Source organism: Triticum dicoccoides, chromosome 1B (assembly GCF_002162155.2).
Source record: "Triticum dicoccoides isolate Atlit2015 ecotype Zavitan chromosome 1B, WEW_v2.0, whole genome shotgun sequence".
NCBI lineage: Eukaryota > Viridiplantae > Streptophyta > Magnoliopsida > Poales > Poaceae > Triticum > Triticum dicoccoides.
Genome location: NC_041381.1, coordinates 183,874,659 through 183,886,438, shown reverse-complemented (window position 1 = coordinate 183,886,438; position 11,780 = coordinate 183,874,659).

Below are 11,780 nucleotides of genomic sequence, written 5' to 3'. Positions count from 1 at the left end.
GAACTAAGTCAGACAAGTTTTTATCTTCCAACTCTCCAAGTTGTTGTCCAGCTTAACCAACTAGCTCAGGGATATCTAACACCGATTCTTGGAAAGAAGGTGGTTCATAAGAAACCAACTTGATCACGGGCTCAACATAACGGTCAGGTGACGACCTGGTAGTACTTCTGAGAAGACATTCAGAAAATCACGAACCACCGGTATGTTACTAAGCTCGAGAACAATCTCGCTTTTGAGGGCAAGACGATATGATCAAATGAGTGAGGACTTGACAAGATCCTAACTCATCAATCGAGGAGTGCACCAGAAATAGGGACTAGGTAGCACAATCAATCTTAGGGTGACGATTCAAAAACCAACACGCTAAGAATGAGGTTATCGTCCATTTAACTACCAAGCAACGAGGTTGCTGGGAGTATTGATTTCACACATCGCAATTCATTTGTCGGTATTCCGGTTGCATCAACACGAGGGCCGAGGAATGACTAATGATGGTGAGAAGTATCACTACATCGAAATTCATGAGAGTCGGTGCAGTTCTCATGACAATTCTGACATAAAGGGGGTAATACTCCAAGGTAGAACAAAACCAAAAGCTAGATTGGCATTTGATCTGCGGAATACAACTATTTTGACCCAATCCTAGATATGGAAGAGGTACTGGAGTTTGTTTCTCCTAGTCATTCTGCGATAGAATGGCTTGGCGGACCACAAGGGTAATAGGCATCGACAAACGAATGCACGCATACTCTTGACTATCAATTGATAGACGAGGGTCAGAAGACCACTAAAGAGAACAACTCAAAGGAACATATAATTTTCTGAGTTGTGGATGCATAGATTAGTATGTCGAACCAAGTTCAACATATTTCTTCCGGATAACCCATGCAGAAAGGTAGAACTGGCAAAGCCACAATATATAATGGAGAACTCATCAAAAATAATCCTGTTGTGATATTTCAGTTCAACGAGGAACTTCTGCCATAAGTAGTTCATGGTATTTGGAAGAAGAAGATACCACGGACTTCAAGGACTATCGCAAAGGTTACTAATATCCTAAAGGCACTAGCAATTACTATCAACATGAAGTAGGTAGAGTGAATCTCGGGTTCAGAACCCAGGAGTGGAATACCTACTACTAAGTAGCATCACGGAATGCTTTCGAGAATAAAGGCCAGAATCATCACACTGGGAACACAGATCATGGCTAGACTACTAGATGATCCCCTAAGACACCTAGGGTCATAATAATATCTCCAACATATATGTCAAGGTAACAGAGTACCTCAACTCACTGATTAGTGTGGTTAATCTGGCCCATGGGAACATTGAAACGGGAAGAAAGGATTTGCAAATGCATCAGACTACTTAGAAACCTGGGATGACTCGGACAGCATAACGGTTGTAAATGCTCAGAAAAGATTTGAGACATTCACAAAAATGGTGGCATAACCACTCAGAAGCACAATATCAAGGTTCCGAGATCAACAATTAACATACGGAAGTAGTAGGAACTGAACAGAGGCTTAAGTCCAAAAATCTTATAAGTCTACTGATTAGTAACACGTGATCCTAATAGAAAGAAGAGATAGCCTAGTTCTTAATCCCCGCAGGAAAGATAAGATGACTCAGATCAGAAGGGCATGAGGTATAAGGAGTAAAAATACCCTTACGTTCCATCCCACAATCAATTCCCTTATATAACTAAAGAATTTCTAGACTCAACTTCGACCAGTTTGGCTTGGTAATCCTACAGGCAGTCAAGCTCTGATACCAACACTGTCAGGACCCCGACTCAATGCCACATAGATCTAGCATGTAACACTTCATATCACTTTGCGGCCTCACGCACGGTATTCCCACGGGTGTCGCCTTACCTTTACCCGGGACCGTTTGCGCCTTTTGGCACACGTATATGACAGTGTCGCTAGCATCCATATGATAAGGAGCCCGGGCTGACATGGCTAGTCGTAAACCCAAAGTGGCACAAACTTACAGGGACAGGCATCCATGACCCAGCATCGAACGTGTCGGTCATCAGCGAGTGAATCCAGGCTGTAGCACTGGGCTAGCAGGACTCCGGCGAGCCGGGCTGTAGCGGGCTAACAGGACTCCGGTATTCATCGCGTGACATTTCCCCGAAGGGACAGACACAGGAACGAAGAAGGACACATGCCGGCCAGCCTAAGTGTTCCGGAGCAGTAGCAAGCTACCATGGCTCGGTGGAAACACTAGGAGACATTTCCCGGTAAGAGAGGCTACTAAAGATAAACAACTAGATGGTCAGATCCCACACATACCAAGCATTTCAATAGCATACACACAATATGCTCGATATGTGCAGATACAACATGGCATCACAACATGACTCTACGACTCAAGTAATTTATTCAATAGGCTCCGAGGAGCGAGACATTACAAACATGGGTCTCATGACCCAACAATCAGAGCATACAAGTCAAAGCACAAGCGGAAGCTATCATGTCTGAATACAGACATCTATAAATGAAAAAGGCTGAGAAGCCTGACTATCGATCAGATCCTGCCGAGGGCACAAGATCGTAGCTGAGGTAACAAGCTAAACGTCGAAGTCCACGTGGAACTACTAGTGAGACTGAAGTCTCTCTGCAAAAACATAAAATAGGCAAACGTGAGTACAAATGTACCCAGCAAGACTTACATCAGAACTATCTACATAAAATAGGCAAACGTGAGTACAAATGTACCCAGCAAGACTTACATCAGAACTATCTACATATGCATCATTATCAACAAAGGGATGGTGGGGTTTAACTGCAGCAAGCCAGCTTTGACTCGGTGGCTATCCTAAACTACGACTGCAAGCGACTCTTTTGAGGTGGCGCACACGAGTCCACATATTCACCATATCAATACACCACTATGGATCCGCTCCCGTCTCCCTACGAGAACGCCATCCATAGCACTCACGCTTATCTTGCGCATTTTAAAGTATCCACTTTCACTTGTCTATGAACTGATATAAGCAACCCAGAAGTCCTTTTCCGCGGACACGGCTATTCGAATAGATGATGTTAACCCTGCAGGGGTGTACTTCTTCATACATGTTTCCACCACTTAGCGTCTGCACATGACATGTGCTCGGCAGACTTCAAGCGAAAGCCGACGTGGGTGTAGACCACGACCTACCTAAACACTCAAGTCTCTAGTCCAGGTTTATCGCCTATTCGGGTTCCATCCATGAGGAGATCCGGCCGGAGTTTCGCTCACAGCCCCAAACGATGTGAACAGGGTTCCCGAGATACCAAACGGGCATCTGGTACACCGTGCCACATACCTACCGCATCACAGCCCACCCCTACGGTCAGCGCTGTCCACGGCCTCCAGTAAGCTACAAACACCAGAAACTACTTGCAACTCCTGGACAGAGGACTAGGGTGAATAAGAAGTCGAGCGGGGTCATATTTCAGGGCCCAATGTATGGTAGTAGCTGAATCATGGATCACAAACACAGAACTCAGTTCCTGAGGACGGCTGCAATGAGACAACCCACCATGTACTCCTACATGGCCTCTCACCGCTACCTTTACCAAATCGTGTTCACACACTTAGCTCACACACAGTAGGACATGTTCACACGCCTCTGATTCATCCCCGATGAATCAGACCTGACTCAACTCTAAGCAGTAGCAGGCATGACAAACAAGCATGAATGAGTAGGCACAACAGGGCTCAAACAATTCCTACTCATACTAGTGGGTTTCATCTATTTACTGTGGAATGACAGGTCATGCAAAGGATAAAGGGGTTCAGCTACCGCAGCAAGTAACAGATGAATCGTTGTTGTCCTAATGCAGTAAAAGAGAGCAGGACTGAGAGAGTAGGATTGTATCGGAATGAACAAGGGGTTTTTGCTTGCCTGGCACTTCTGAAGATAACATTGAGTCTTCATCAGTGTCAACGATCACATCATCGGTATCATGTCTATCGAGAGGGGACAAATACCGGCAACACAGAAGGGAACACAATCAATGCAATGCACAATATGATGCATGATCATGACATGGCAAAATGAATGTGTTTTGAGCTAATGCAACTAGCAACAGATTAAATGAAGTTGGTTTGAATACAAGATTCAAATTTAAACTCCATATGTGATTATTCAAATGCCATTTAATTGATTTGTGCTAAACAGCAGCTATAAGTTGTTCTAACATGCATGAAAATGGTACAGATGGATTCCTTGAATTTTTTTGATAATTTTTCATATATAATTTATTTAATTTGGAGTTACGGTTAATTTTCTATGATTTTTAGAAGTTTTAGGCATTTTCTGGAATTTCCTGAATATAATTAAATCCAGAAAATACTTTATGACATCAGCAGTGCGTCATGCTTGCATCAGCAAGTCAACAGGGCTGCCCCGGGTCAAACCTGACCAGGGGGTCCCATTAGTCAGCGTCACAGGTTAACAGGGGGGTTTATTTTAGTTTAATTAAGGATTAGGGCACTAGGGCCCACATGTCAGTGGCTCTGGGGTTAGATTAGGTGGTGATTAGCTTAAGCTAATCACCTGATGGCGGGGGCCCACCTGTCAGTGTCAGCAGAGGGGGGTAGTTAAAATAAAATAACTAAACTAATTAACAGGGGGGGCTGGCCCCACCTGTCATCGACCCAGAGGGGGGGGGTGTCCCGCCGTGGTCAACGTGGTCAGACCCACCGGCGGCTTGACGCCGGCGAGGCCAGACGCGGTGGTGCGCGTCGGAAACCCACTACAGGGGCTCTTTTGGCGCGCAGGGAGCAGCTACGGGGAGAGGGTGGAGTGGCGCATCCAACGGTGGCGGTGGCGGAGGCTGGGGTGGCCGGAGCTGCCGGCGGCGACCTCTTTTGCGGCTGCCGGAGCTCGGGTGTTCGCGGGACCGGCGCTGCGGTGTGCAAACAAGACGGTGGTCGCGCTAGTTTTACTCTACGGAACGCAATGAGTGCAACGGACGCAGGCGTGGGACCAAAAGGTCACCGGAGCTTCACCGGCGACGAGCCCGTGCGGCGGAGCGTCTCGGCTCCGGTAGAGGGGGCGGCTAGAGCTCGAAATCGAGCTTGGGGGTAGGGGGAAACGGAGCAGGGACTCACGGGGATCGTGCAGGGAGGGTCAGCGAGCTCGGGGGCGCGCCGGAGTGGCCGAATTCGACGGAGAAGATCCTCGGCGGCCGGCGAGGGGGAAAACGTCGGGGGCGGCGTTCCGGGGCTCTTCTGGTCGCGTGAGACGACGAGGAGGACGAGGGAGGACTTGCGGAGCTCTGGGAGGCGTCGGGGAGGCGAGAGGGGGATGGTGGCCGCGGCGAACGGCGTCGGTGGCGACGGCTGTGTTCGGGTTCGGGCGAGAGAGAAAGAGCAGAGGGGCGGGGCCTCGAGGAAGAGTGAGAGGGGTCCGAGGGGGCTGCGTGGCGTCGCGGGAGGGAACCAGGGGAGGAGGAGGCAGCCAGGCAGGGAGGAGGTGGCCGGGGCGCGTGGCCGCGCGCGCCGGGCGCGTGCCCGCGTCCTTCTGGCGAGGGAAGAAGACGACAGGGGGGTAGCGGTGGCGGGCTGGGCCAGCGGGAGGAGCTGGGCCGGCTGGTGGGCTGCACGGGTGAGGCCAGGTAAGGTTTCTCTCCTCTCTTTTATTTCTATTTTAGTTACTGTTTTCTATTTTCTGTAATTGTGTTTGGATTTATTAAAAATGCCAGAGCATTTCCAAAAATCATGCAACTGACTGTGGCCACTGTTTGGAATATTTCCAACAGTAAACATTTCAGTTTGTGATTATTTGAGCATTTAAAATATTATTAGCAATTAAATGCCCAAATGCAAATACTATATAATTTAATTCAAAAAATCCAGGAATAGCCTATAAATATGTTCATCATTTTTGGAAGAGGTTTTCACCTTTAACAGAAATTATGAACATTTCCAAAGGGCATTCTGGGTTATTGAAAATATTTTTATTGAACCTAGTTAAATTTCATTTGGTGCTAGGGTTTCAACAATCCCCATTTCAAATTTAAATGAAATTTAAACATGGTGCAACACTCTAATGCATGCACTAGGCATTGTCAGAACTAGGGATGTGACATTTATTATTATGGCTCGCTAGCTGATTGTGTTATCGATATGAGTAATTGTGAGACCTATGTGTTATTGTGAGTATGGTTAGTTCGTAATATTTGCTGAAACTTGAATGCTGGCTTTTCATGTTACAACAACAAGAGCAAACAGAGTTTGTAAAAGCTTTTCTTTATCACTTTCAGTTTATGAACTGAATTGCTTGAGGACAAGCAAAGGTTTAAGCTTGGGGGAGTTGATACGTCTCCAACGTATCTACTTTTCCAAACACTTTTGCCCTTGTTTTGGACTCTAACTTGCATGATTTGAATGAAACTAACCCGGACTGACGATGTTTTCAGCAGAATTGCCATGATGTTGTTTTATGTGTAGAAAAGAAAAGTTCTCGGAATGTCCTGGAAATCCACAAAGGCACTTTTTGGCGAAAGAATTAATGCTAGGGGGCCCACAACCTGTCCACGAGACAGGGGGGCGCACCCCCCAGGGCGCGGCCCCCTATCTTGTGGGCCCCCCGGACCTCCTCCGACCTCAACTCCAACTCCATATATTCCGTCTCAGGGAGAAAAAAATCAGGGAGAAAGTTTCATCGTGTTTCACGAGACAAAGCCGCCGCCAAGCCCTAATCTCTCTTGGGAGGGCTGATCTGGAGTCCGTTCGGGGCTCTAGAGAGGGGGATTCGTCACCGTCGTCATCATCAACCATCCTCCATCACCAATTTCATGATGCTCACCGCCGTGCGTGAGTAATTCCATCGTAGGCTTGCTGGACGGTGATGGGTTGGATGAGATTTACCATGTAATCAAGTTAGTTTTGTTAGGGTTTGATCCCTAGTATCCACTATGTTCTGAGATTGATGTTGCTATGACTTTGCTATGCTTAATGCTTGTCATTAGGGCCCGAGTGCCATGATTTCAGATCTGAACCTATTATGTTTTCATGAATATATGTGTGATTCTGATCCTATCTTGCAAGTCTATAGTCACCTATTATGTGTTATGATCTGACAACCCTGAAGTGACAATAATCGGGATACTTCTCGGTGATGACCATAGTTTGAGGAGTTCATGTATTCACTATGTGTTAATGCTTTGGTCCGGTTGTCTACTAAAAGGAGGCCTTAATATCCCTTAGTTTCCGCTAGGACCCCGCTTCAACGGGAGGGTAGGACAAAAGTTGTCATGCAGGTTCTTTTCCATAAGCACGTATGACTATTTACGAAATACATGCCTACATTACATTGATGAATTGGAGCTAGTTCTATATCATCCTATGTTATAACTATTGCATGAGGAATCGCATCCGGCATAATTATCCATCACTGATCCATTGCCTACGAGCTTTTCATATATTGTTCTTCTCTTATTTACTTTTCCGTTGCTACTGTTACAACTACTACAGAAACCCAAAAACATTTATCTTTACCTTTGCTACCGCTACCTTTATTATCATACCACTTTTGCTACTAAACACTTTGCTGCAGATACTAAGTTATTTAGGTGTGGTTGAATTGACAACTCAACTGCTAATACTCAAGAATATTCTTTGGCTTGGCTCCCCTTGTGTCGAATCAATAAATTTGGGTTGAACACTCTACCCTCGAAAGCTGTTGCGATCCCCTATACTTGTGGGTTATCAGGCCTCACAGGGCCCGACTTGTTGACCGCCTTCATGGTGCGCCGGGTGCTCCCGCTCCAAGGCTGGCCTCACATGATATGCCAGATGAGCGGGCATCATGACCCAAGACGGATGTGCACCAAGGAGATGCCGCACTCGAAGGTAGCTCACTTGGTGAACTATATTTCAAACTGCAAGCTCCCAGATGAGGAATGGCGGTTCGGCAAGGAGCCGTACTCGCGCGCGAATCCACCGCCAGTGGTAAGTCTTCGCTTCTTCTTTTCTCTTTAGTTGCCGAGTTCTCTGTAGCCGTCTTGACCAGTCGGCTTATCGAACAGAGCGCCCTCCTCCAGCCAGCAGCTGGCGCTGTGGGGACAGAGCATCAGTTCCTCCCTGACTGGGAGGAGAGCGATATAGACGACCCTGACTTGGGGACGGCCGCCTTGGAGGATGACGAGGTCGGCGGAGGCGGCAAGGCAGGCGGCTCTAGAGCTGGAGGCGGCCTTGAAGATTGGCCTGATGATGACAAGCAAGAAGCCGTCCAGTGCCGCCAGCCATCGTCAGACCAAGTGGGCGCAAGCTGATCCGCCGTGCCGGCTGCCCGAGGCGACGCGGAAAAGCGCCGGGCCGCGCCATCGGTGTTCGACAGCTGGCCAAAGAAGCCAAAGAGCTCGGCCGCAGCGACCAAGCGAGAGGAAGCGGCCGCGAAGGCGAATCGCTTCCGCAAGGTCGTGAAGGAGCCTCAAATGGTTTCTGCGTAAGTGTCGGCCTCTTAATGCATTCTTCCTTCTTTCTTGCAAATGTTCTTCTGATTTTTCTTCTTCTTGTTCGAGCAGGGCTCCGCTCTCTCTTGAGCGGTCGGTAGCCACCTTCGTGGTTGAAACGGCAGGGGGCTCCGCTAGCGCCCACCGCATGGACCCGCGCGCCGAGCTTCAGGCGGCAACGTAGAGGAACATGCAGGAGGCGCATGAGGAGCAGGAGGCGGAGTGGCAGAGAGCGGCTGCCGCTAAGGCGGTGCAGGATGTGGCGGACGAGGCCGCGAGGGCGTAGGCCGACGTCATGGCCAAGTCATAGGCGGACGCCGCGGCTGCAGCGCAGGCGGGGGAGGCCTTATGCGACCAACCCCCACAGCTTGTCATCCCCCTCCGCATCGTGGCGCCTGTGCCTGAGGTCTCGGTGGTGCCACCAGAAGGAGCCGGCGGCGACCAGCCAGTTATGGAGAGGGAGAGGGGCGACGGCGTCGCCCCGGAGATGGAGGTGACTCCGCCAGCGCCGACTGTGGCGGACCAAGGCGGCCAGCCCAGCGTGCCGCCTGTGCCATCGGCTGGAGGCGAGCTGGCTGCGGGAGCGGACCTCGTGGTCCGGTCTCCAGCACGCCTGCGTGAGGGGAAGGAGGCCTCGGCACCGTACCCGCAGAGGGCCAGGGGCTCCGGCTCGTCGATCCAGGAGTTGGAGGCAGCGAGCGTCAGCTTGCCGGACTGGACGCCAGGAGGCGGGATGGCCGTGCTGAATGAGGCAGCACAGGATGTCCGGACCCGGCTTCAGTCGCAGGCCAACACCCTGAAGAACTACAACCAGGAATTCCTGGTGACGCGGACAGCCCTCCGGGTAAGCCTCTTACTTTTTGCTCTTGTATTCTTACGTGGGGGCGCGTCAGCGCACCCACTAGGTGTAGTCCCCGAGTTCCGGGTCAGTTGCTGAGCAGGCGCCCTGGAACTTCTAAGTAGACTCGGGAGTTGACTTGTCTTCTTTTGTTTATCTGTCCTTTTTGCAGGACTATCATAACAGCAGCCGACCCGGAACTTCTAAGTAGACTCGGGTGATGACTTGTCTTTTTTTGTTTATCTGTCCTTTTTGCAGGACTATCATAACCTCCGCGCGGCCGCCTTCAACTCCCACGTCCGGGAGCCGACTCAACAGACTGCCGACCTGTCTGAAATCCGGAGTGAGTATTCCGTCTTCTTTCTCTCGTGGGGGCGCATCAGCGCACCCACTAGGTGTAGTCCCCGAGATTCGGGCCGACTGCTGAGCAATCGGGCCGGATCTCTCCTGGTGACTTCTTGCTTATTGATTGTTCTTCTTTGTTGCCTTTGCAAAGGCCAACGCTGCCCTGCAGCAGCAACTGGGTGAGGCCCATACCGCGCTGCGTGCCAAGGAGGCAGAGTGCAGCACAGTGGCTTAGGAGTGTGACTGCCTGGCCAAGCAGCTAGCTGACCAGGAGAAGAGTCACAAGGCGGCTCTCCAGATGGTGAAGGACAGCGAGGCCGCCCTCCAAGCCGAGTATGAGACCCAAGCGGCAAACTGGGCCGAGTCAGAGCAAGCATTGAGCGTCGGCTACGGCCAAATCAAGGACATAATTGACGGTAAGTTGCCTTCCTCCTTTTTCCTTTGTTTGCCGCCTGTTATTAAGTCCGTCTTCTGACTTTGTATATTCTTTTTTCTTCTTTGCGCAGAGTACTTCCTTGGCCACTTTGTTGCCGCTAACCAGGTCATCGAGGCCCACCACGAAGCGCGAACGCAGGCTGGCGCCAAGATTGCACCGAATGCTCGGCGAACTCTTGAAGAGCAGCTCCTGGCCATCCAAGCCCATCTCCAACCGGCCCACCAGATGCTCCACCGCCTTCATCGCATCGGGGCCCAGGTGCCATAAGCCCTCTGGCCCGACACACCGGCGCCGCGTACTGCTACCTCTTGAGCACTGCGTTGGATTTCCCCGAAGTGGAGAGGATGATGCAGTAAAGTAGCGTAAGTATTTCCCTCAGTTTTTGAGAACCAAGGTATCAATCCAGTAGGAGACCACGCACAAGTCCCTCGTACCTACACAAAACGATAGCAACTCGCAACCAACGCTTAGGGGTTGTCAATCCCTTCACGGTCACTTACGAGAGTGAGATCTGATAGAGATAATATTTTTGGCATTTTTGATAGATAGATGCAAAGTAAAAGTAAAGGCAAAGTAAAAACAAAGCAAGTAAATAAAGTAATATAGATTGATATGATGAGAATAGACCCGGGGGCCATAGGTTTCACTAGTGGCTTCTCTCAAGAGCATAAGTATTCTACGGTGGGTGAACAAATTACTGTTGAGCAATTGACAGAATTGAGCATAGTTATGAGTATATCTAGGCAATGATCATTTATATAGGCATCACGTCCAAAACAAGTAGATCGAAACGATTCTGCATCTACTACTATTACTCCACTCATCGACCGCTATCCAGCATGCATCTAGAGTATTAAGTAAAAACAGAGTAACACTGTAAGCAAGATGACATGATGTAGAGGGATAAATTCATGCAATATGATAAAACCCCCATCTTGTTATCCTCGATGGCAACAATACAATACGTGCCTTGCAACTCTTTCTGTTACTGAGTAAGGACACCGCAAGATTGAACCCAAAGCTAGGCACTTCTCCCATTGCAAGAACTACCAATCTAGTTGGCCAAACCAAAAGGATAATTCAAAGAGACTTGCAAAGATAACTCAATCATACATAAAAGAATTCAGAGAAGAATCAAATATTTTCCATAGATAATACTGGATCATAAACCCACAATTCATCGACCTCAACAAACACACCGCAAAAAGAAGATTACATCGAATAGATCTCCACGAGAGAGGGGGAGAACATTGTATTGAGATCCAAAAAGAGAGGAGAAGCCATCTAGCTACTAGCTATGGACCCGAAGGTCTGAAGTAAACTACTCACACTTCATCGGAGGGGCTATGGTGATGATGTAGAAGCCCTCCATGGTGGATGCCCCCTCCGGCGGAGCTCCAGAACAGGCCCCAAGATGGGATCTCGTGGATACAGAAGGTTGCGGTGGTGGAATTAGGTATTTGGCTCCTGTTCTGATCGTTCAGGGATACGTAGGTATATATAGGAGGAAGGAGTATGTCGGTGGAGGTCCGAGGGGCCCACGAGGTAGGGGGTGCGCCCAGGGGGGGGCGCCCTCTACCCTCGTGACCTCCTCGGGCACTGCTTGGAGTAGGGTCCAAGTCTCCTCGGTCACGTTCGGTTGGAAAATCACGATCCCGAAGGTTTCATTCCGTTTGGACTCCGTTTGATATTCTGTTTCTTCGAA